Below are 26,671 nucleotides of genomic sequence, written 5' to 3' on the forward strand. Positions count from 1 at the left end.
TACCATGACCCTGAACACAGTCTCATAATTCTTAGCCAAGTGATCTTGGCCAGCCACCCCTCATTCCTGAAGGTGGCACATGCCTTGAAATGTAGCTTTTGTCCCTGCTTCGGCTCAAAACTCTAATTTTGCAATTGAGGAGAGGTGAATTGTCTGTGATTACATACCGGTTGATGGCAAGGAAAGCTCCGGAATGAAAATCTGCTTCTTTTACATGTTTTCTATTTTTGTTTCTCTCACCAGAGCACCTGATCCTTAGCCACAACAGACAACAGCTTATATATTAAATAAATAAACATATACATATGTATATGCACATAGATAGAGATCTAGGTAGAGAGGCAGGTATCAAATGACCCACACGATAGCAATCTAAATCTTGGGCGTGTTTTTTAGTTTATTTATTTATTTTTGAGAGGGAGCAAGTACAAGCAGGGGAGAGGCAGAGAGGCAGGGAGAGCATCCCAAGTAGCTGTGCACTGTCGGCACGGAGCCTGATGCAGGGCTCGAACCCACAAACCGTGACATTGTGACCTGAGCAGAAATCAGGAGTCAGATGCTTAACGGAGTGAGCCACCCAGGTGCTTCACCACACAATAGCCTCTTCAGTCTTTGCTCTCTCCTACCTCCAATGTTAATAACATCAAATCATAGATCATATTGTTTATAATCACTGAATAAGAGAAAACGCCATCTGAGGCACAGAGATTAAGATGCTTTACCCAAACTTCCTGATGCATCATTGAGATTGATGCCATCGGTGCCCTGCCTCTAATCCCTTAATATTTTTGTAACGGTGGCTAAACATCCAACTGCCGGCACCACGATGGCCCCTGGCCCTCCGTGGTCATTCCCTGCTGCAGAGCCTTCCTCTGGCCATGGGAGAGGAGAGGTGGGTAGAAAGTGCTGTGGCGTTAATACCTCCCAGTGAGAAATGCTTAACCGATCGGCTGACTGGAATGAGTGGTCCAGTTCCCGGGCTTCACTGTGCTGGGGATGGACCAGCTCTGAAGTGTGTGTCCTACACTGGCTTCATACTCCCCAGCGGGATTAAGCTCAGCTTGCCAACCTTGGTAACGGCTCCCTTGTTAACCCACCATTCCTTGGCTCCTTTCCTTCCTTGACTCACTTCCCCATCCCCCTACAGGTGTTTCCTAGGGTCATTTCCCAAGTGAACTCTTGACATTCTAATCTTTGCCTCAGGGGTCTGTTCTTACAAGCTCCGAATCAAGGCAAAAATATGTCTACACACCAATTTTACCAAATGCCGGCCAAGGTCACTCCACCATAAAATCCTTGCCCCCAGTGTGCTGGATAAATACACGCTTCCCTACCTAGTTCTTCTCTCCACTGAGGACGGGAAAAAGAGTCCAGCTTTAACTTTAGAGTCCCGCCAAAAGCAAAAGAAGAATCAAAGCATGATGCATCATGCGAACTTATATTTGCATAGCATCGTAAAGTGTACAAAAAATTCCACGTATGATACGTTAAAAACAATCAGCAAACCTGAAGAGCCAGGTCAGGTGACTATCGCTCTTACGGTTTCACAGATGAGGACATTGGAGCTCAGAGATGTGACCTAGCAGGTAAGCATACGGGTGGGGATTCAAGCTTAGCGAGCTCTCTCTCCCGTCTTACGGTTCATGTCGTTGTAACCTCTGTGAAAAGAACATGAGACAACACTGCATAAAAAAGGATCGCTTCCAGTAATCCTGGTCTGCTGCTGAATTACAGTTTCCTTACCTTCTTTTGAAACAGGCAGATTAGGTCACTGCTGGGAAGACCTGCTTCCATGGCCCATTGATTTGCTTTCATTGGGCATTTCTTTTCCTGGCAGAAAAAGTCTGTCGATAATATTAGGTAGATGCGGCTTATCACGCATTGCAGAAGTTTCTAACTCTGGAGAAGTGAATGAAAGAGAGAGAAAAAAAATAGCTCTTGCCTAAAATAAGAATCCCAGATGTTGGTGTATTTGTGTGTGGGGAGGGGGAAGGTTACCATGGAGATCAAGACCTCACAACATAGTTTGTGCGATATAGCCGAACAAGGCCTAGACCGGAACAGGACTCGATGCATCTCTCTGGCCATCCCGGTGCCTCCACCCTGACGATTGTGTCTGCTGATGGACTAACCCAGGCACCTGTATGCCACCCGGGTTTATTCCAGCTCATGGGGGAAGTTTAACCTGGATGAGAAACCACCAGCAATTCAACCCCACCATCTGGTACTAAATGGAGCTAAATGTTAGTGGCACTACCCATTGAATCCATTATTTCAAGGGTTATGGAAAAATAATAAGATGACGATAGCCATTGGTTGATCACATCCTTTGTGTGAGACTTTGGGCTTTGGAATTACATTTATTATAGTAATTCTGAAAGTCACATGCTGACGTATATATGTCTATCTCTGTCTTACAGACATGACAACAGAGGCTTAAAGACATAAAGCAAAGTGCTCATGATCACCCAGCACCTAAGGGAGGGTCTGGGACCCGAACCGTCATCCATGTTTTTCTCTGCTAATGCTTTCCATTTCTGTCTTTTCTTTCTTCCCTTGTTGACCTGGCTTTTGGAGCTGTCTTCTTCCCTGAACAATTCTTTGTTACCTTGCTGGATTTGGGCCTCTAAGCTTCTCCCCCTGCCTCCATATGTGCTGGGACCTTACCCCCCGGTCGGTCCACCTGATAGAGGCATTGCTACACACAGCTGGGTTAGCTTTCCAAACATCAAGTTCACTAATGCAATTCTGCACTTTCTTCTCTACGATTGGTGGCCAGGTCACGGCACACCTGTCTCCTGATACGGCTTGCTAGTTTTAGGAGACACAGGTTCTGGGCTTTGCTCTTTTACGAACAAATGTGAATCACGAAGCACTTTGGGTCTGTTTCTGCATCTTGGAATAGAGGAATATCTAGGCTGATTTCCTTTCAACATTAAGGTGCAGATGTACATAACGATATATTGAGTTCTTGCCATGTAACAGACTGTGCTAACGAGCGGTAACATTTACATGCTAAGTAGAATTCAGCAAAAGAACAAAGTGTTGTGAATGGAAAAATATGGGAAGCGTTTGACTTACGTTTTGAGGATGGGGGGTTCAATAGGTGGAGAAAACAGATCTGTAGCGCAGCCTGAGAAAACATAATGGACAGCAACAAAGAGAACACGGAATGAGCTCAGGCGGCAGGTGTAGAAGTATGGCAGAAGCTGATTTGCTGCTCAAGAACGGATCAAAACAGGAATTTCGTCCACTTTATTTCACAGATGGGAAAACCTGAGAGTCGCTGCAACTTAGCGACTCATCCAAGGAATTCATAATCAGCTCATTTGAGGGACATAAATAAACAGTCCAACTAGCTGTTTTTGCTGGATTCATCTTTATAAGATGATTAGCCCCCGAAGCTCTTGGAGTAATAGTTAAGACGCTGCACTGAAAAGATTACAAAGAATCTAAGATATCGTGACTGCTGGTGAATACAACAAGGATAGATAGAAATGAATAAGAGAGAAGGAGGCACTGAAGTGTTCTGTGGTTCCCTAGTTGGCAACATGACTCATAATCTATGGAGTTATCAAAATTCGATCCCGCCTTCCTAACTACTCCCCTGAACAATTTTCTGTCCATGACGTCTGAGTACAGAGCAAGTAGGGAAAACCGACCAATAAATCAAGGAATTCCAAAGGCTACTTTGAATGACCCAGCTTTTCCTCTTTTAGTAACCAAAGTAAATGATCCTAATAGAACCCCCCTCAATCCCCTACATCTCTTACCATTTTGCAGCAGGGAGGCTTAGTTTTCTTTAGGTTAGGAATGCTTGGAGAATCTATCAAAGTCTTTAAAGCCTGCACGGAGACAGAAACCAGACCAAAAACTGTACTCAGTTAAATACACACAATATGTATCATTTGATCTCAGACCTTTATCTACTCCAAAAGCACATATATCTGTATGGAATATCCAATCCACTTGGAATTTGTCAACTCTGCTCAAGAAGTCATATTTTAGGGGCGGCAGGGTGGCTCAGTCGGTTGAGCATCAGACATCGGCTCAGGTCACGATCTCGCTGTTCGTGAGTTCGAGCCCTACATGCTGACAGCTCGGAGCCTGGAGCCTACTTTGGATTCTGTGTCTCCTTCTCTCTCTGCCCCTCCCTCACTCATGCTCTTGCTCTCTCTCTCTCTCTGTCTCTCTCAAAAATAAATAAGCATTGAAACCATTTTTTAAAAAGAACTCATATTTTATACTTTACAAAATGAGTTCAATAAATTCACCTAAAATTTACATTTCAGTTGTAGCTATGAAGAAACCAAGGTATGAAATGGCCTTCCCTCATTCACACAGCTGGTGCTTCATGGGGCCAAACACAGTTCTAGAACTTTTGGGCACATTATAAGACACCGTGTTATTTATTTATTTTTTTTAATGTTTATTTATTTTTGAGACAGAGAGAGACAGAGCATGAACGGGGGAGGGTCAGAGAGAGAGGGAGACACAGAATCGGAAGCAGGCTCCAGGCTCCGAGCTGTCAGCACAGAGCCCGACATGGGGCTCGAACTCACGGACCGTGAGATCATGACCTGAGCTGAAGTCGGACGCTTAACCGACTGAGCCACCCAGGCGCCCCAAGACACCGCATTATTATCTCAATCATCCATGCAGTTCCTTTGATAGATTCTGGAAGGTAGGAATAAGTGGAGAGTAGTACAGAGCACATTTCATGTCTAATTGTAGGGAAGCTAGAGTCAAACAGATGAGGAAGTATCTCTTTAAGCCGCCTTTTCTAAAAATGGCAGGATGAGCATTTGAGAGTGTAAATTGGGCACATGCAGGGAACCAACAAGAGCTCTGCCTCACGTAGAAGCTCACATCCTGGTGTTCTTCAAATATTCATCTGCTTCCCCGTGTTGAAACATCAATTAACCATAAGGCAGTTTCCCAATCCCATTATGCTGTTCTTTCTTTGGCTACAACCAAGTCCCCCTCATTCAGGAGACAATCAATGAAAGACAGATTTGCCAGACTTAATTGAATCTTCCATATTTAAGACCACCTCCTCTATTTGATAAGAAAAGAGATATTTAAATAGGCTCTTGTCGCCTGAATGTCAAAATCTCTTAGTGTGGCTTGCAAAATCATTCAGAGCATTAGTTTCTTTCCTGGGCCACATCTCTGCCTCTAAAACTCATCTCCTTTACCAGGCGTTGAGAATTGTAATAATCTAGAACATATCTTACTCGTCTTTGTATCCCTAAGTGCTAGCATTTCATTGTATATTTAACACATTTGTAAGTATGGACCGTGTGCAAGTCCCTGTAGATGTGGTAAGGAGTTAATGGGAAGCAAACAGTCATGGCTCTTGAATGACCCTGACCTGGCCCTCCAATTCATCCAGTATGTTCCCTGTGCACACCGATGCCACAATTACATGGCATCTCTCGGTGTCTCTCATTGTACCTGCATTTGTTGACTTCACGGCCTTGCTAAGTCTGCTCTGCCCCTGTAATGTCTTTCTTACCTCTGTCACTGGCCAGTATACTCGCTTCAATGACTAACCTAACTGCCCTGCTTCCAGGCCACAGAATGACTGAGGGCTCCTCTGTTCTTCCACCATAGTTTACAGGTTGCAAACTCTTCTCACTTACCTGTCTTGTCACGTGTCTCCTGAGCATCTCTCAGAACCTTCCCTGCTTCTGCCCAGATGGTGAGACCCTGGTTGACAGTGACCATATCTTATTTACTTTTCCATCCCAACCCGAGTCTAGTATAACACGGTATATACAATGTGTGCATTCAATCAACTTTTGTTCTGTGTAGAACTGAACCGGAAAACAAAATGTGACAGAGAAAATGTCCTGCAGCCCAAAACCTCCGCAAGTATCCTAAATGGCCTGAAAAATTTAATGAGTAGAGTAATATAGGTTTCTCCTAGGACCTCCTTCCATGTCTATTCTTGTGAAGCAAAATGCTCACTTATCTGCTTTTATAGGAAATGGATTCTGCCTAGAGAAAGAGAATAATTCCGGAGCCCATCGTCCTCAAATTAAAACCCAGCATGGGGTTCAAGGACAAACATCAAATCTTGCCAACAGTGGCGCATGTGTGGAAAGGTTGCCTGGCTCTTCAGACAGGAAAGATATATATCAAATCAGCCAAAATGTGTGTTGATAGATGAAGGAGAGGAAAACAGACGTTTCCATGATTTTTATTAAGTATATATTTTAGATACATTAAGCTAAGCAAAATGTCTTTGCTCTGTTCCAAATTTTATAAGAGAGCATACATGATTTCCTTATGCATGTATTTAATGGGTCTCCTTCAGATATCTAGTATGGTCCGGGTGATGTGCTAAGGTAAGAAAGAGAATAAAGAGTGTGCTGTCAGGAGACAAGGATCCGAGTTCTGGAGTCACTGTTTCTTGATGTCTGGATCTTGGCATTTTGCTTGACCTCTGAGAGCCTCTGTTTCCATTATCTATGAAGTTGGGATAATAATGACTCTCACCTCACTGCCTTGCAAAGACTGGATCCTGCATTTAGTTTTGGGACATTTTTAATATCGTAACAACTGGTTTTTTTTCCTCTTAGGTTTTTTTTTTTTATTTTATTTTAAAGAGAGCTTTTATTTTGTCCTTCCAAAGATACATGTGTTTGGTTTTAAATTATAATAATAATTTATATTAAGCACAACATACAAAAGTGGTCCTACTCAGATGAGATGAGACTGTCTAAGTTTCAAACAATTAAAGTGTGGACAGATATTTGGATACATGTAAGTGTGTGTGTATACCTCCTAACATGCAACAAAGCACAGGCATATTGACTCTGTCCACATGTAGGGATTCTAGAATTGTTAGGGACTTTATTTTTTAAGTAGGCTCCACACCCAACGTTGAGTCCGAAGTCCAATGTGGAGCTTGAACTCACAACCCTGAGATCCAGACCTGAGCGGAGATCAAGAGGCAGATGTTTAACCAACTGAGCCACCCAGGTGCCCCATTATGGCCATTTTTTTTAATGGAAAATGATGTTCTGCCTGTAGGATGCACTTTACTGTCCCTCAGTAAAGTGGATGCAATGATGCTTCATAAGACTGTTGTGATAAGGGACCGTATATTTCCTGATAACCTTCATTTAGGAGCCATTTCTAAGCTTATTTATCCACCTAGAGTGGTAGCCAAAAGATTCCTATTCCTGCTGAGCAAGAGGTTACATTGACACACGTAAAACGCGTGACGGTGGGGCTCTCGGTTTGCTAGTTAGCTCATTTCTTGAATTGTGTGCCTCTCTCTCCCATCACGGACCCCATTCTGTGATTCTGGCTGAGCTGCCAGCTGTGAATAGTCGGGAATCTCAGAGAGTCTCAACACAAGTCAGGAGTACAAGCCAGCAGCTCCTGGCTGAGTGACTTCGTGGAGCCTTGTAGATACCACTTCCATGAGGACGTGCTTCTGGGAGCTTAGTTTCCACCTGCAGACGCATCATAAGCATTCAGCTTCTTGTGTATCCAACTGAAACCCTGGTATCCTCCTTAACGTGCATTCCTTCAGACCCAACATCCGGGTTAAGAGCATGACATTCATGAGTTAACAGCACCCTTGTAGACTCTGCCTCTAAAGTCTATGGGAAGTCATGCTTCTCTAGCAAGTCTTTCTCTTTCAATCCGTCGTTCACTTGGCACACTTATTTACCTGTTTTCATTCACACCGATGTCTGGTCCATTGTTCACAAAGTATTTATTAAATCATATCCATCCAATGGCTTGCCAGTTACAATAAGAATAAAGTATAAACCACCCATATCATGATCTACAAAACACTACCATTCCTGGCCCTCCCCGAGATTCCAATCCCATATCCTCCTGGCTGTCCCCCTTGCCTGTGATGCTCTGACCTCCCTGCTCTTCCTGACTACACCAAGGTCAGCCTCATCCCATGCCCTTGGACATGGTCTTTCCTCCAGCTCGTTCCTCTTACTGTCACAGGACTCTTCTCTCAAAAAGCCTTCTTGGGCATCCTAAGGCTTTTCTCCCCACTTTTGCTCATTCTTGACCATACCAACAATGCATGTCAGGATTCAAGATGAGTTCTGTTTAGCGTCTTCCCCCAGTGAAATGGAAGTGCCGTGTGGATCAGGATTCTGTTTTGCTTAATGCTCGTATCCCCACCATGAAAAAATAACTACAATACTTAGCAGGCAGTTAGAATGCAAAGTAAGAAATACTTGGTAAATAACTGGAAAGGACCACCATAAATTTGGTAGCATCAGTTGTATGCGCGTAGTATTTATACATAGCTGCCTCTTTTTTTTTTTATTTCCTTTAGGTTGGAAGTCAGTTATGCTCTTGATGTAAACGGAGAAATTGGTTGTCCCCATGGGCTCCCAACAGTCTTGATACAGAGCTCATTACTTCTTTGTATTTTCCAGAAAAGGAAGCATACTTGTATCAAACATAATAATCACTCTGAATTTCACTGACATTTCCGTGGGGGAATGTGGGAGTAGATTTCCCTTGCATATCACACAGAAAACAAATTCACAAATTCCCATTAGACATTTATGTTCTTCCTAAAACCCCTCTTGGTAATGCCAATAACAGAGTGGCTGCTTCTCTTTTTATCCATCTCTGTCTAGCTACTATCCTCAGAGATCCAGAAATTTCCAATAAGACCTCTAAATCATCTAAGATTTTATTATACCAATGAGTTTAATGGCACCTCAGTAGTTCCAAACTTGCACGACCGCCAACTAAAACCAAACCAAAGCAAAGCACCTGAAAGTCTTTGGGGTATTGAGATCCACACCCTGAATAATTTTACGTCGCTAACTTTGTCCAGTTGTATATTAAACAAGATTATGTTTTTATATAGATGTATTTCCTGTTCAATGGGCTGAGTTCTCATTTGGAGTAAGAGAACCTCATTCAAACCCGGGTCTTTGTGAACTAGCAGTGCAGCATGGGATCCTGAAGGGGGCGCTGGAGCCACAATTCCCGTGTTACACTCAGATCTCTTTCTGTTTTTGTGAGTTTGGGTAAGTGACTCATCATCCAGACTCTGGTTCCTCGTCTTTGGAGCAAAACTGAAAATGGCAATAATTCCCACTTCAAGAGGCTGCAGGTGGTTTTTAGTTGGTGTCGTCTCTACAGAGTGCTTTTCCCTATGCCCGGTGCATCGTGCGCCTTAATAAATGTAAACTTAGATTACAAACTGTGTGCTTTTTGGTGAATCCCCTAACCTCTCTGTGCCTTGCTATTCTTAGTAAACTGGGTATAATGATACCTCAAAATCAGTGTAATGATAGATCAGTGAAATCGGGGATTGGAAGATAGATGCTCATAATTGGAGGGAGGGAGGTTTTTAAACCGGTGAAGATTGTTTGGTGGGGAGGACATTAGAGCAGGGGTGAACCTAACTTACCCAGCCAAGGTGGTTGCGTGGGGCTCTTTGCAAAATGTAAAGTGATGAAAACATTATATTTTTGTCACGCAAGATCCAATGACCCTGAAGAGGGAAAAAAGGAGGGAGAGGAAAATTTCCCTGATGTTGGCATCTAATTCAGACCAGCCTAGTCCCCAGGTTACCATCTGAGATATGCTGCAATCAGGAGCCCCTTGCTACAGAGTGAGACGCTTTTGTGCAAGGCACTCAGGCTCCTCCTAGACCTGGTTCTCATTATATCATTTTCTCCTCCAGTACTTCTCTCCATAGGCTGCCGGGCAGGAAATAGACCCCAGGTAATTGGTTGCATTAAACAGAACATCCAGATGCCTACTGAAAAGGAGATTTTAAAATTAGATTCTGCTTCAATTAGCAGGCGGTGTTCTTCTCTTCCTCAAGCCGCCTTCCCTTTCAAGGCCAAGTTTGGGTTCTGGAGACAAACTCACTAGACTCTTACCCTAAAACCCACTGTGTCCGTAGCAAGAGGGCATTGCAGGCTAGGCTAGCATCTGCTGAGCTAAGCCTCCTCACTTCAGGGATGTTTTCCCTTCTTTGTTTCCACCCTCCTTTGCCTATCTGTCTGCCGAGAGCTCTCAGATTGCTTCAGCTGCTGTGGGATCAAGCATTAGGAGTGGGAAAGGGAGGGGTGGGGTGGGGAGAGTGTCTCTAAGCTCCTCCACACCAGGCTGAAATGAGCCTATTCACTGGTGCACAGGTAGCCATTTCTTTACCTTTGATTTGGTCATTAAACTCTTCCAGCTGCTTCAATACATTTTCCCCAAGGCCCCTGTTAGGATGGCCGCTTCTCCCGTGATGAGAACACAGCCAATTGGCCTTCTGGACCCATTGCTATCCCTTTCCTAATGATCTTATAATGGCTGCTGGGTTTATTTAAACCACCTGACAGATAACGATGTCAATTATGCAAACCCCAAATAATGCCTTCTCATTTGGAACCATTTCTTGTTCAGTTCTGTTTCGTAAGAAATGGAGCCAGACAGTAGCCAGACGAATGCTGATCTTAGATATATTTCTTAAATGTTTCATACTGGTTTGCGTTCAAGCTCTAATATAGCCGCGAACGGTGATGGAAATAATGAAACCGGTTCCTTCCATAGATTGCGTGTCAACGGAATGAAAGTAAATGAGTTAATATACTTACAGTTCTTTGGAGATTATCTTAGAACGCTAATTTTGGTAGCGATTGCCATTGCTGCTTGTAACAAATAGAGCGTACCACACCCGTATGCAGGGAAGCGAGTTCCAGGGAGTAGGACAGAGATGATTGTAGGCGGCGAATGAGGAAGTGATGAAAGGTGGGTTATTTGCTATTGATTTTATTTGCATTTTATTTTGTACAGAGACGAAGGGAGTTTAACAAGGGCAGGGCAGGCGACTTAGTCTTGTAGGTCATGCATCGGAGCGGGGCTGTGAGGGACTTTCACGCGAGCCCCTGAAGCCAGCCCGGAGCACCTGCATGGTGATGGTGTTTAGAGGGCCACGGGAAAGCTGGAGGTCAGAGCAGATGCTGGCCTCTCTCACGACCACACATCCTGCATTAGTGAGCTCACACTTAGTTTGCACAAACCAAGATCTCGGGAATGCGGTAGAGCGTGCTCACCTGCCCGAGGAACCAGAACAGCCTCTCAGCTTCATCACCTGGGTTTTGTCCCAGACCCAGAGGCTTCCATCCTTCCACCTTCCGTTGCCCTTGGCAGATTGCGGGGGTGAACAACAAAGCAAAGGAGATGCAGATGGGACAGTCTATACGTTGTCCTATGGCAGCAATGAATTTCTCGTTGTCCTTCATTGCAAATTGCCTGGGGAAAGGCATGTGGCTTATGCACACTGAGCCTCTAAATCATCTGATATTTGGGTGGAATTTGTTTTTGTGTGTTCTAATCTCGTCATGATGAATTCTGCCTCCTGCACGTTGAACTCCCCTTAACTATGTTTTAATTTCACTCTGCCAGGAAGAGGTTTTCTGCTTCAGCAGAGATTTGACTAGGACTCTAGCTGGCTATATTTCAACCCGTTATTCGTGGCGACTAGTTAATAATATTTCTCTGTGCAGGCCCACACTTTTCATGCATGTAGTGCCTTGGGTCTACTCTTAGGGGTATAAGCCCAATGTTTGCCTTCCCCCAGCAGCCTGCGGCCTCCCTCACTTGTTCACCTAAGACACTAAATCCCCCTTACGGTACCCTGCGTCCCTGCTTGGAATCAAAGAACTTTAAACATAGGTAATTTTCATTTTCAATGTTTCCTACTAATGTAATCAGAAATTTGGGGACTTTAAGTGTCAGATACCAACTCAAACTCAATAACAAAGAAAGAAGGAAGGAAGGGAAGGGGGCAGCGGGCAGTTACTGGTCAGGGTGGTTTGCAAAATCCAGGCATGCATCCGGCTCCAATCAGGGCTAGGTCAGGGAATTGGAGGTTAGCACGACACTATCAGTCACCTGGGTCTATCTCCAGGGGCCAGGAACCAGGAACCAAAACATGTGGTCACGTCTGGAAGCTGGAAAACAAGAAACCAATTCTCCCCTAGATCCTTCAGAAGGAACACAGCCCTTCTGATACCTTGATTCTAGCCGAAGAAACCCAGTTTGGATTTCTGAGCTCCAGAATTATGAGAGGATGAATCTATGCTGTTTCTGCCATTTATTTATGGTAATGTGTTATAGGAGCAAGAGAAAACCAGTGAACTTGGCTCGAGCTTTTTCTTTCCTGTAAAGATTTTCACCGCCTGCTCATTTAGATACTTCCCACCATCACGCAGAGAAGGTGAGGTATGTGTCAGGGCCAGCCACATCGCCATCCCACTTTGCTGGGAGGGATAAAAAGTTTGACGTTCTTTTTCACCTCACTTGTGTTTTTCCTCCTGCCCGCCATTTTCAAGGCTGACCTATGCACCCAACCCTTGGATCTTCTCTGTTAAAAAAATGTATTCTGCTTAAGTTGATACAAATTCAGCGTCTAAACCCCACGACGCATGGTGTAACCTCAAGAAATGTTAATAGTATTCCATCTTGCCTCTTAAGAACTGAACTATCTTTGGGGCGCCTGGGTGGCTCAATTGGTTGAGCTTCTCCTTCAGTTCATGGGTTCAAGCTCCGCGTCGGGCTCCGTGCTGACAGCTCAGAGCCTGGAGCCTGCTTCGGATTCTGTGTCTCCCCCCACCCCTGCCCCTCCCCCAGCTCACACTCTGTCCCTCTCAAAAATAAATAAACATAAAACATTTTTTTAAAAAAGAACTGGGCTACCTTTTACTTTCTTGTTCTCTGTAGAAATAGACTTCATTATTTTTTCCTTCTTCTCATACTTCTTTTTGTGCATTTGTTGGTTTGTCCATCCTTTAAAAATGTCTCCTGGCTGGGAAATCCCCAGTGTTCTGCATAGACCTGCCCCTTACATGAAGAAAGGCAACTCTTTTCTTTCAGCAGTTGGGGTCAGAGCTTCTGAGACATACTTGGCTCCTTTCTTTTCTTCTTATTTTTAAGTTCTATTTTTAGTTGGGGAAGGGCAGAGAGAGAGGGAGGGAGAAAGGATCCCAGGCAGGCTCTCCACCGTCAGTGCAGAGCCCAAGGTAGGGCTCGAACTCATGAGCCATAAGATCATAACTTGAGCTGAAACCAAGAGTCAAATGCTTAACCAACTGAGCCACTCAGGTGCCCCTCTTTTCTTCTTTTTAAGTACCCACATCCAATCCCTCCAGAAGTCCTGTTGGTTCAACCTGGCTCTCGTATTTATCCAAATCTGACCCATTTTTCACAACCTCCTCGGCTACCACCGTGATCCAAGCCAGGTTTTGTCTCTGACCTGAATTATCACGATTCTTCCCCTCCTGCTGTCCCTTCGCCCACCATTGCCCCCAGTGCTATCATGAACTCAACGGGCAAAGTCATCCTTCAAAGTGTGAATCTGGTTCTGGCATTCCTCTGTTGAGTCCTCAGAAGGAAGCCATGGCCCCATAGTAGGTCTCATGACCCCATGCCGTTTGTGCCTTCTCTCCTTACCTGACTTCCTCTCTTGCTTCCTCTGCTGTGGCCACACAGGCTTCCCTGTTCATTACAGAACACACTAGATATGCTTCTGTTTCAGGGTGTTCACTCTTGTTACCTTGTCTTCTCAGAACGTTCTTCTCTCAGATATCTACTTGTGCTACTCCCAAGGCTGTGCAAATGTCCTGTTGTCCCTGATCACCACGTTTAAAATTCCTACCCCTGCCACAGCACTCACTTTGTTCTGAACCTCCACATAACTTACTCTTTGATCATGTTTACTGCCAGAGCACCCCACTGAGACGTGAGCTCTGGGAGAGCCAGGGGCTTTGTCTACTTCCTACGGACAACTGTTTCCCCAATACCCAGAACAGTGCCTGGCATAGAGGAGACGCCAAAACTAAATACATTTCTGCATTCTACACATTTCTCTGGGGCAACATCTTACAATTTTATAACTTCAGCTCCCATCTATATACGCTGAGTGTGGCCCAAGGCTGACACCACCATCCACCCAGTTGCCCAAATGGAAATTAGGAGTCACCGTTTCCTTCAACTCGTGAATGTTCGTTTGCATCCCTCTGCTATGCCCAGCACGGTGCTGTAAACCTTTGCAGCCGAAAAGGAAACCATCCTTGCCCTCATGAGCTAATAGTCAAAGAGCTTATCAGAAAAGAGAGGAACCCTTGGTGGAGAAAACATGCACATTTTTCCAGTTTTCCATGTGGGAAGGGACCTTTTTGTGCCCCAAGATTAAAGGAGAGTAGTCATAATGACAGTGAAATCAGTGTTACTGCAATATTAGCAAAGTCCCACACTGCACTTACTGTATGTGGGGCTTTCCGTACATCACCCTGAGTACAGATCGCGGCTCACGGAATCCTCTAGAACGACCCTATGATGGGGTGGGATTACGGTCCCCGTTTCATGGGTGTACAAGACGAAGGGCAAAGAAGTTACAAGCTTGTTCAAAGACACAGGGGAAGTAAGTGTCTTAGTTGGATCTGAATGCAGACAGTCTGGTCCCAGTGTCTAAGTCTCAACCATTAGGAGAACAATTCACTCTCTTCCTCCTGACAGTAGGTAGGAAAATGGCATCAGGCATTTGAGGCTGAGAACATTCTGATTTTGCCTTTTCTTCTCAGCTCCTCTGGCGCAGCCCTCAAAGGCTCCGCTCTGCTGGCTTCTGGTCTCTTGGAGCATATTCTCTCTTCTCTTTCCTTCTTCGGGCTCAATGGGGCGTCGTTGCTTTCGGCAGTGGCTAATTTTAATTCTTGCCCTATCTGCTTTCCAGCACTTGTCCAACCAGTCCCGGTACTTGATCCTTCCATTTGAAATATTCAGTGTGGTCTTATTTTCCTGCCTGGACTCTGACCGATGCAGCGTCACACTGTCTCTGATTCTCACGAGAACACTACCTTCTGTGCATAATTATCCCCGCTTTATACTTCAGAAAAGCAAAGTTCGGATCCATTAATCCTTCTACTTTTCAAGGTCCTGGACTTGATTCAGGATTGGCTATTTCAACATCATGAGATGATGGTTGGCGTTTTCAAATTAAACATTCAAGGACTTACTGACTCGACGCTGGATGTCTCACTTAAATCGTGACCCTTCGCAGCTCTGTTGTTATCTTCGAAGTGTTTTAACATTCCACATCGTTTTCGTTTAAATTTCATCGGTGGTAGGATATCTTCAATCTGTCAATCTTGGAAGGAATATGTGTGCTTAAGGAAAAAAAAAGTTGATAGAGTTAGATCTTGAATAAAATGATCTTATTACACTGGAAAACATCATTGGAATTAAACATGATATAACTGCGGAATGACAAAACCTCATTTCCTGTGAGATGCTTGAATTGGTTCTGAATTCATTTACTGAACTGTAAGCAGTTACAGTAAGCAGTAAGCAGTTAAAGCTGGGGTGGAAACACTGAATTACAGAGCCGGTTCCTAAAGAGAGAATAGCCCATGGGGTTTGAGCGGAGTTATTTTTATTTATTTATTTATTTTGTCAGAAAGTAATTTGAAGGAGACAAAATTAATGTTAATGCGTGCTTGTTAAATACTAGGATCGCTCTGTGTGTATGACAGAGCCGTGTCACCGGGGCGCAGGGAAGAATGAAAAGGTGCACGAACTTGTTTTGGGTTCCAGGCACAAGTTCCCAGGATGCCACAGTGGAAAATGCGGGAGACAAGCAAACATACAATTAAGTTGTCCAGCAGAGAATCATCTCATCCTGCCTGTCAATCCTCAGCAGCCGTGCTTGACGCCCACGATCTTACTTTATTAAAATGTCATTCTTTACCTACTCTTCAGGAATTGTGTGCTACAATTAATCTTTCTTAGGGATGCCAAATTAAAAAGGCAAGCAGAAAGGGTATTTGGCTTGGTTTCCTTAGCAAAAAGATGCAGCTTCCACAGTCACGATGCCCCGGGAATGTTTGGGTGCCAACCCACCTTCTCTTCTCAAAAGCATCAGGAACACAGTGTCTATTTCAGTGCTGCTGAAAGCGACGCGTCTTTATTTGCTGCCACCAAGGCGCAGCTTGCGCAGGGGAGAGAAACCAACTCGCAGATGAACAAGGACGAGAGGATCGGGCAGAGGGAGGAAGGAGCTGGCTCCTTGGGAAGTGTCTTGCAACAGCAAAGAGGGAGGACAGGGATGAAGACAGAAATGGCAGAGAGGATGAGAGGGAGAGACCACAGAGCGACGCTGTGGATGTCTTGGGTGTATTTCCCGACAATGAGAACAGGCCACGGAAGTTCCCTGTATCCAGAGAGACAGAGCTGGGAAAAGTGGATACTGGGTGGGAGAAAGGTCGGATTGGGAGGCGATATGTCGTGGGGAAGGCTCGTTTTCTGGCTTTGGAGGAGGAGCGTGGGCTGTTTGTGGGAAGGTGCTGATGGGAGGAGAGAGCATTTAAAGCACATTCTGGAAGAAGCACTAAGGAGACACAGCCTAGGGATTCATACCTGAGAGATCCCTCGTGGACACAAGTCCCCAGACTAGGGAGCCTATGGTGCTGTCATGTCCTTCAACTGCCCACCGGCCATTTTGCACTGACAGAAATGACATGTATGAGGGTCTCCCCTGTGCCCCTCCCAGGCCTGATTTCAGGCCTTGTTTATGGACCGTACCGATAATGACTGGCCAGTCCGCAGGCCATACTGATTTTTATTCCAGGTATTGCTCCTGTGTAGTACATTTTCAGGGACAGTCTAATAACTCACCAAAGAGGTGTTAAAAAGCAATTGAATCATTCCAACTAGGTGCCCCTGATCCTGTGTAATGTTGTGATATAATAAAAATATACATTTTGGTCTTCCTTTCAAGTTTCTGAGATAGCGCTGAGTGATAGAAGGTGAAAGGAGCATTTTGTTGTTGTTGTTCTTTCTGACAAGCCCCTTTCAACCCCACCAAGTTTATGTTAATAAGGGGACTTTTGGAAAGGCCCTATGGATGAGGGGCTGGTTGCCATGGGAACCAGCCATTTGCTTAGAGGTGATGAGAGGATTGGACAATTCAGTCCCATCCCCACTGGGGGAAGGGACAGGGTGGGGTTGACCTAATCACCAATGACTAATGGCTTCATCAGTCATATCTAGGTATTGAAGCCTCCATAAAAACCCTTACTGACGTGGTTTGGAGAGCTTTTGAGTTGATGGATACCTTGAGGTTCTGGGAAAGGGACCCACCCAGAGAGAACAGGGAAGGCCTACACCCCTTCCCACGTACCTATGCACATCTTCCATTTGGCTGCTCTTGAGTTATATCCTTTGTAATCAGTCAGCAGCAGTAAGTAAAGTGTTTCCCTGGGTGTTGTGAGCCATTCTAGCAAACTATCGAGCCAGAGGAGGGGTTGTGGCAACCCCCGCTTCCTAGCCCATCAGTCAGAAACGCAGGTGACAAACTGAGACCTGTGATTGGTGGCTGAAGTCAGGGGCCATCTAGTCTCGGGGGACGGAGCCCTCAGCTTCCGGGGACCGTGCTGACTCCCGGCAGTTAGTGTCAGAATCGCTCCGCGTGAGGAAAACACCCTACACGTTGGGTGTGAGTAGAGGAAAACCGGCGTTTGCCTTTGCTGGGTAAGGCCTCCCTGCCTAGGAAGTCAGAATGGATGCACTGCGACTCCGCTTTGACCCATCGTGGAGGCGCAGCGGACCCCTGACAGCCAGACTGATCCGGAAGAGCACGCAGGCATGGCCAGGCACCTAGCGATTCTGACAGCTACAGAAGCTCTGTTGTGCTAATGGACTTCGCTTAATGCAGAGAGATCAGCTCTGCAATTTGCTCAACAGCCCTGGGCCAGCTTTGCGGAGGCCTTATTGTTCCCACTCAGGCCATGCAGACCGCAAGTTGGAGCACGGGTGTTCAGTAAGTACGTCTGTGTGAATAACCCTTCCAGGGCTCCCTGCTCTCCAATTATTGACTGAGGCAGCTCCCTGAGCCTGGATAATTGCCTATAGAAAGCATCAATGCCGATAATTAGAACTGGCCAAGAGGCAAACGTGGCCTCTGAGAGTGACCGTATTGGCCTTGATACCTATTTAAGGAAAATTCAACTATGTCTCCATTGCTGGGGCACAATTTTTCTCTCTGAGTTTAGGAAAGTGCGCTATGGTGCCTGGTTTCCCATTTTCTCACTCTGGCCCCATCGTTCGGTATCGCTCAGGGCTGCCTTGTCTCTCTCAAGTGCACTTGATTCCCGAGAGCAGCGTCTTTACTCCCTACCTCCACGTTTCCCAGAATTGGTTGTCTTGTCAGCAGACGGGCATGAGTGGGGGCTCCGGAGTCAGACGGCATTGGGCCCGGAGCCCGGCTCTGCCCCTTACAAGCTACATGACACGAGGAGAGTCACTTCGCCTCGAGGTGCCTCAACGTTTCCATCTGTAAAATGGGGTCAGGACAGTGCCGCTAAATCGTAGGGTGTTGTGAGGATTAACAGAGTTAATGCAGGTAAAGTGTGCAGGACGATGCCCAGCTCCTGGCAAGCAAGCCCTCCGTCAATGTTAGGCGCTCTTTCTCCAAAAGTTGGGCTTTGCCTCAAAGGCTTTATTGTAGGCTTGTTTTAACATGTACATTTCAATATAGTTTCAGGTACGGTGAGGCCAACAGATCCAGAGTCAACCGTCTTTAAAACGACAGTCTGGTACCTGGCCCTAGGATGGTTAGGGCAGATAACTAGTGGCCCAGAGTATAAGAGCCCAGTGGAGGAGGTGGTCGGGATGTGGGTTCTGGATTGCATAGTTAGCATATGGAAGTCTTGCACACGGAAGTCGCTTACTGTCTCTAAGGGTAACAGCCCTGGGAGGGGCAGTCTCTCCAGGGTCGGCCAGGCCTGCAGGTGAGAGCATCAGAAATACAGAAAATAGAAAAGCATGACTCATACAAGTCTTTCCTTATAGGTGCCCCAAGTAAGAGGGGGAATCAAGGAAATCAGCCCTCTCCGTGTGCCCACACCATAGTATCGAAGAACCTCAGGAAAACCTTGTATCGAAAACCTTGTTTTCTCTCGTCTGAAGTTCATCCCTCGGTTTGAGAGAACACCTCTCTGCTTTGCTGCTCTGCTTCTGATCCCAGTGACTGAAGGGTTAGTATTCACGAGGTTGCAGTTGACCTCTAGTTTCAGATATGTTTGCTTCGAGGGAAGGACCCATTCTTCTGCTCCTGGACTCCAACCGCGCCTTCAGGGATTTAGTCTCGTTCCTCTCCTCTCGGTTTCTTCACTAGCGCAAGAGTGAGCTCATGAAAATGCAAAATTCAGCACGCTATTCCCTTGCTTGAAATGCTCTCCTACGGTCTTAAGGAAATGGCCGACACTCTTAGCTTTGGTCTACACAGCGGGCTGGACCAGGGCCCTGCCTGCCTCACCAACACCAGCCGGTACTGCTCCTCTCCTGACCGTAGCCTGCCCTGGGCAACATTGACTTTCCTTCCCTTTTCCCCATGTGCCACGCTGTTTCTATTTGCAGACCCTTCCGTGTATCGTTTCTGACACTTGAAGATATATTCTCACCACCCGACTCTGCACATTCACACTGCAGACTTTCAGAGACCTTTCAAAACTCAATAATCCTTCAGGGGAAGCTTTTTGGCTCACCCGGGACCAGGTCAGAACCTTAAAATTCATTTCTATGGCACCCCACGTTTCTACTTTATCATTGTTTAATTAAATTGTTAAATTCTTGAAGCCAAGATTACATTGTATGTGAACTAACCTGAATTTAAATTAAAAAACAATAAAAATAAATAAAATATGGGCAAAGATAAAAGAATTATTAAATTTATAAACGTTTCACTTAGAGTTTTTTAAATGTCTGTTGGCTTATAAATTTTTTTAAAGTTTATTTATTTTTGAGAGTGGGACAGAGACAGAGTGCAAGCAGAGGAGAGAGACAGGGAGACACAGAATCAGAAGCAGGCTCCAGGCTCTGAACTGTCAGCGCAGAGCCTGACGCAGGGCTCGAACTCCCAAACCTCTAGATCATGACCTGAACTGAAGCCAGACACTTAACAGACTGAGCCACTCAGGCGCCCCGGCTGGTAAATTATATGAAGCCAGGGTCTATGTCTATCTTATTTAATTCACAATCACCAAAGTGCAATGCCTGGCACTTGTTTGGAAAATACCATGGTTATTTATCTAAAATCCTATTTGCGAATTTTATAGGGATTATTGTTAAAATAATGTCCTTCCTTTCTTGTGACTCCATAATAATTGTCTTGAATATGTCCCAGGGACGAGAAGGTGTTTTTGTTTGTAAAACAGTGATATTCAAAATGTGTATTTCATAAGATTATTATGAGAATTTAATAAAAGCATGCACGTGAAAACATTGTGTAAATGGTAATGCATTATACAAATGCAATGGGTATTATGACAAAGAGTTAATTGATACTTTTTTTAATTCTTTGTTTTAATGTTTATTTATTTTTGACAGAGAGAGAGACAGAGCATGAGTGGGGGAGAGGCAGAGAGAGGGAGACACAGAATCCGAAACAGGCTCCAGGCTCTGAGTTGTCAGCCCAGAGCCCGACGTGGGGCTCGAACTCACGGACCGCGAGATCGTGACCTGAGCCGAAGTCGGACACTCAACCGACTGAGCCACCCAGGCGCCCCAAATTGATACTTTTTTTTAAAACGCGGTCTTAGTTCAAGTATGCAACTGTGATTTACATAAACTGTCCGTTTCAATGTGATTTATTTCAAGATAATGAACAGCTGATACAGGACAATGAACTTGGACCTTATGATACAAAAAAAAAAAAAAAATCGGGGCGCCTGGGTGGCGCAGTCGGTTAAGCGTCCGACTTCAGCCAGGTCATGATCTCGCGGTCCGTGAGTTCGAGCCCCGCGTCAGGCTCTGGGCTGATGGCTCGGAGCCTGGAGCCTGTTTCTGATTCTGTGTCTCCCTCTCTCTCTGCCCCTCCCCCGTTCATGCTCTGTCTCTCTCTGTCCCAAAAATAAATAAAAACGTTGAAAAAAAAAATTAAAAAAAAAAAAAATCTGTTTACAGAGAGAGGATGTGATGTTCACACTCTCCCATGTCCTTCTAAGCGAGAAGACCTGATTGGCAGGATGTCTGAGGGACAGTATTCATCAGGAGCAAGACTTTTGTAAGTATCCATCTGGGATATTAAGTATCTGGATAAGGTAGCACAGAACACCAAAACCCACAGGAATAACCTGATTGAAAGTACTTACTAGAACACCTAGGTTTGACTGTTCGAAGAACCACACACCTATGCCACGCCCAGAGTAGTAAGCAAAGAATGTGTGCTTCACCTTAGGGGAACCTATTGTCTTCAACTCTACCCCATGTCTCCCTTCCAGGACATAACTATGGTGCAGGCTATCTGCCACCTGGGTTTGGCCCCTCCTGTGGCAGATGGGGAAAAAGCAATGGTGGAATCCTGTGTTCCGTTGGCTCAGTGATACATGCGCAAAAGTGACACAATCCGCTTCTAAGATGAAATTCTAAAAGCCGTCATTCGGGACGGCGACAGCTCTTCTGCGGAAGCCACAAATAGCTTCAACACTGGTGACCCCAAAGAGTAAATGAGAAAGTGGATTGAAGTTGACACTCAGTTGGATTTGCAACCGGTAGGAGGGAGATAATACAGGAAAATTTGCTTGAATGTCTCAAGAAGTTTGTCTCTTTCATTTCGTTTTTTCCCAACCATGTGTAAAGCCAAGGGTGCATAATGAGAGCATTGTGTCTTCAAAGCCGAGCGCCTGATGGAAACATCTAGGGAGGGAGCCCACGATCACAGCACGCTCATCCGCAGGGCACAGGTAGTTGCTTTGCCTCTTCTCTGTCACCTCTCAGACTCACTCCAGGACCCCTTCCCAAGCCTCCTCTAGAAGCCTTACCTGACGTCTCCAAATCCAGGATATGGATTCCCTGCTTCTGTAGCAGCCCCGTGGCCCTTCTCCAGAGCACATGTCAGACAACTACTTCCCGACCAAGTGTGGAACTAGAATATCCATTCTCAACAGAGGTGACGTCATGCAGTGGTGAAAATTAGTTCCCTTTGGACAAAAAAGATCCTAGATATTATAATGATGGGTGGCCCTCCAGAGGGCCACAGTCGTATGCATGGCGGCTGGCTTAAGGAAAAAAAATATATACCAAACGTCTCCTTAAGGCGGTGATACTAAGGAAAGAGGCTAGGAAACACTGCACTAGCCTCAATTCTTTTGTTTTTTTTAATTTTTTAACATTTATTCATTCAGAGCATGGGTGGGGAAGGGGCAGAGAGAGAGGGAGACCCAGAACCTGAAGCAGACTCCAGGCTCTGAGCTGTCATCACAGAGCCCGACGTGGGGCTCGAACTCACCAGGGGTGAGATCGTGACCTGAGCCGAAGTCAGACGCTTAACGAACTGTGCCACCCAGGTGCCCCACCTCAATTCTTTTAAGGGCTGATGTGCTTGCTTTCACCATGCACAGTTTAAGGATCATGATTTGGAATAAGGGAAGGAATTAATGAATGAAAGCCAGGTTGGAGATCTTTGGATAAAACAAGACTGACCAAACAAGACTAAAAGGGAACTTGATCCCAGTAATGACCCAAGGAGGCCACCTAAGTCTGCCATGTTGGTCCTCTAGGACATTTTGGATCATTCTGGTAGGAAGCAATCCTGTGGATTCACCTGGGGGAGGACCAGAGGCCAAAACACAGAACCAGGAAGCAGCTGATACAGTGTGGGGTTATTTTCTCATTTTAATCACTTGAGAAGGAAAAACACAGCTCAATGGTTATTAGTTCCTCGAATCTCTTTCCATCTTGACCTTTCCACAGTGACTACTGCCCTGCTTTGGAAGTGGTGGCAAAAAAAAAAAAAAAGCCCACAGAACTTTAAGAGTTGGTAATAAACTTTGACACTAGTAAAATCAACTTTTGTTGGCATAATTTGAAAGAGCAGTTCATCGTTTGTAATTAAAAACCATCATGAGGTTTGAAGCACCAAGTGTTCTCACCTGGAGGAGAATATTAAACTTTAATGAAGGTCTGTTTCTGGAATGGTTGAAAATTTCTCCATGAAAATGTCACTACAGGAAAAAATACCTTTGCAGACGGTGGGGTGTAGTTAGCGCAAGGGAAACGTTGCGGAAGGATGTGGGAAGTTCAGTTTCCTCCTAGCGTGCCCACAGTGATCTGTTCTGTGGGTCCAGGTATGTCCTTCACTCCTGTGATTCAGGTCTCCCCTCTGCCAAGGGTTTCACTGGTGGTGGCCACGAATGTTCATTTAGCAAATACCGAGCCCTATCTGTGAGCCAGGCATGGTGCTGGACTCGATTGGAAAGCTTTTGTCAATTATCAAGTTACGTCAGTTGTAGAGGTTCCAGGACACAACAAACCTACTCTGTCCACCTTTCCTGCATCCAATTTTCTTTTTTTTGTTTTTTTAATTTTTTTTTTAACGTTTATTTATTTTTGAGACAGAGAGAGACAGAGCATGAACAGGGGAGGGGCAGAGAGAGAGGGAGACACAGAATCCGAAACCGGCTCCAGGCTCTGAGCTGTCGGCACAGAGCCCGACGCGGGGCTCGAACTCACAGACCGTGAGATCATGACCTGAGCCGAAGTCGGCCGCTTAACCGACTGAGCCACCCAGGCGCCCCTCCTGCATCCTATTTTCTATTGTCTTCCCTCAAAAAGTTTTCATGGTTGACTATCTCTCGCTAACCAAAATATATTCATAAATTAAACTTCTTTTTCATCCTTCCTTACTTTAATCATTTTTATGCTTATTTATTTGGAGAGAGAGAGTGTGTGTGTGAGAGAACAGGAGAGGGGCAGAGAGAGAAGGAAACAAGAAGAATCCCAAGCAGGCTCCACCTTGACAGCATAGAAACAGACACAGGGCTCGAACCGACAAACCGTGAGATCATGACCTGAGCCAAAACCAAGAGTTGGATGCTCAACCGACTGAGCACCCAGGCGTCCCATTCTTGTTTTAATATTTTACCTGTAAAACTAATGTAAGGGCATTGCAAACATTTGAAAAAATAGAAGTGCATACACTAATAAAAAAACTCACACTAATGCAGAAAATCACACTTACCCTCACACTAATTAAAAGCAACAATGCCATTGGGGTGCCTGGGTGGCTCAGTCAATTGGGCATCCGACTTCGGCTCAGGTCATGATCTTGTGGTTCGTGAGTTCAAGCCCCACGTCGAGCTCTGTACTGACAGCTCAGAGCCTGGAGCCTGCTTCGGGTTCTGTGTCCGCCCCCACCCTGCTCGCCCTCTGCCTCTCTTTCTCAAAAATAAACATTATTTATTTTTAATTAAAAGAAAAAAAAATGGAGAAAAAAAGAACACGAAAAGCAACAATGCTGCTACTAATTCCCAAAGAAATAGAAAAAACTAGCTTCAGATCTGGATTTTCCTTTCCAATCCATTCTATATGTACATGCATATTCAAGGTGCATATTTTAATATTTACACTAATTGAAAAAAACTGTGTTTCGGTTTCTCTTCCAGTCCATTCTCTATGTATATTTTGCATAGTTATAAACAAAATGTGCATGCAATTTTATCTACTTTTCAATTGTAAACATTATAACAGACTTATTTCCATTATCTCTATAGACTGTTTCTAATTAACATTTGCAACACAATATAGCGGCTGAATCAATTTCAAGAGGGCCCTCTTGGTCATTAACGCTGCTCTTAGGGTTTGATACCATTTATAATGCTGTAGACAAAGTAAACATTCCCTGTGTAAAAAGACTTTCCTTTTATATTATTTTCTTTACATAGATACTCAGAAATAAGATTGTCAGAATAAATCCTAGCATGACTTTGCAAGTACAAGATAATTTTCTAAAAGACATGTACGGTAACAATGGCATAGTTATCCCACACTTACCAGAAATGAGTGTTCCCCTTATTGAAAACAAATACACACAGTACAAAAACTAACCCCTCTTTTAAGTTAATGATGTTTTAAGTCCATATTTTTTTATTAATCAAACATATTTTCTATTTACTGGATCCCTAGACCAGCAGAAGAGGATTGGATTTATTTACCACAACAGATTGAGATCATTAGTAGTAATTATTAATAATTGCGATCATATAAATCACAAACATCTTATTTAGGGATTTTTCAATATCACATATGATTTCCCTTTGGCTTTTAATTTTTTAAATATATTTTTAATTTATTTATTTAAATCCAAGTTAGTTAACACATAGTGTAGTCTTGGTTTCAGTTGTAGAATTTAGTGATTCACCACTTACACACAACACCCAGTGCTCATCACAAGTGCCCTCCTTAATGCCCATCGCCCACTTAGCCCATCCCCCACCTACCTCCCCTCCAGCAACCCTCAGTTTGTTCTCTGTTTTTAAGAGTCTCTTATGGTTTGCCTCCCTCTCCATCTTTACCTAATTTTTCCTTCACATTTTGCCTTTCAAATTATTGAAAGGAACTCCAGGATCCCCCTTAATAATTTCGTGACCACCTCAGATGATCTCACTTGAGAGCCGCTGAAATATACCTCCAGACACACATGCGTGGCATTCTACACTCACAGTATGTTTGAGCTGGAAGAAGCATCATACACCAACCCGTGTATTTTAAACATCAAGAAACGGACACTTCAAGTGAATCACAAAGTCAGGGACATAAGTGCCCACTCATATCCCTGAGGGTCGCTAAGATGCCAAGCTATTTTTTTTCTCTTCCTAGAAACACTCTTCTGATAGTGATCTCAACAGTTTACCAGCAGCAACCCCGCTGTCGTAGGGTCTCTGCTTCAGGGGGCCCCATCCAGAAACCGCTGCAGCACTTTCCCTCCTACGAGCCCACCGGGGTTTACGGCGGCCTCTGCAGATGTGTTCAGCTGTGCACTGTCCTCTTCTGGGGACCACGCGATCATCCGAAAGTTCAAACCAACTATTTTGTCAGCATGTATAATTTTTAAAAATAGGGGCGCCTGGGTGGCGCAGTCGGTTAAGCGTCCGACTTCAGCCAGGTCACGATCTCGCGGTCCGTGAGTTCGAGCCCCGCGTCAGGCTCTGGGCTGATGGCTCGGAGCCTGGAGCCTGTTTCCGATTCTGTGTCTCCCTCTCTCTCTGCCCCTCCCCTGTTCATGCTCTGTCTCTCTCTGTCCCAAAAATAAATAAAAAACGTTGAAAAAAAAAATTTTAAAAAAAAAAAATAAAAAAATAAAAAAAATTAAAAAAATAAAAAAAAAAAATAATAAAAATAAATTGAAGTCTATCGGATTCTTCTGATTTAGTCTAGAGTGTGAAAGCCCTATGTGTGTCTCATCATATGGAATTTCAGCTTCGGGATCAAGGAAATTTCCCCGACTTTTTCTCGGCCCACCAATGCTCTAGGGCAGAGTCACATGTTCTGTTCGCCTCCCCCAGATCTCCCCTTTGCACGTGCAAATGTAAAAGTTGACAAGAGAGTGGATTGTAGAGCCAAGAAGCAGTAACAGGTTCTCCAAAACCTGCCTATATGTTCTCAAAATAAAAATAGCGTGGCTAAATGAAATCCTATAATCGTCATTAAAATAGATAACTTCTCTCTTCTTGTACTTCTGAGGGCCAGGGGGGAGCATTTCAGAGACGTTCTGTTGGTTAAAGTCAGACCCAAAGCTTAACGATGAAGAAAGTGTAATTGGGAACGATGTCTTTGAGTTCAAATCTAAACCATTCACTGGACTCAAAGAAGTTACTTCACCCCTCTCTCTCCT

At 44.7% G+C, this 26,671-nt stretch overlaps 1 long non-coding RNA gene across 1 annotated transcript; it reads right to left on the reverse strand.

The window, feature by feature from the left end:
• Nucleotides 1-279: 279 nt before the first annotated feature.
• Nucleotides 280-3,486, reverse strand: LOC132664841 (uncharacterized). The gene is made up of 4 exons (XR_009603878.2): nt 3,082-3,486; nt 1,744-1,899; nt 1,507-1,658; nt 280-534 (listed from the first exon to the last, which is right to left on the reverse strand). It is a non-coding gene; the product is annotated as an uncharacterized LOC132664841 (long non-coding RNA).
• Nucleotides 3,487-26,671: the final 23,185 nt, after the last annotated feature.

The sequence above is a fragment of the Panthera onca genome, chromosome F2, assembly GCF_046562875.1.
Source record: "Panthera onca isolate mPanOnc1 chromosome F2, mPanOnc1 haplotype 2, whole genome shotgun sequence".
NCBI classification, from domain to species: domain Eukaryota; kingdom Metazoa; phylum Chordata; class Mammalia; order Carnivora; family Felidae; genus Panthera; species Panthera onca.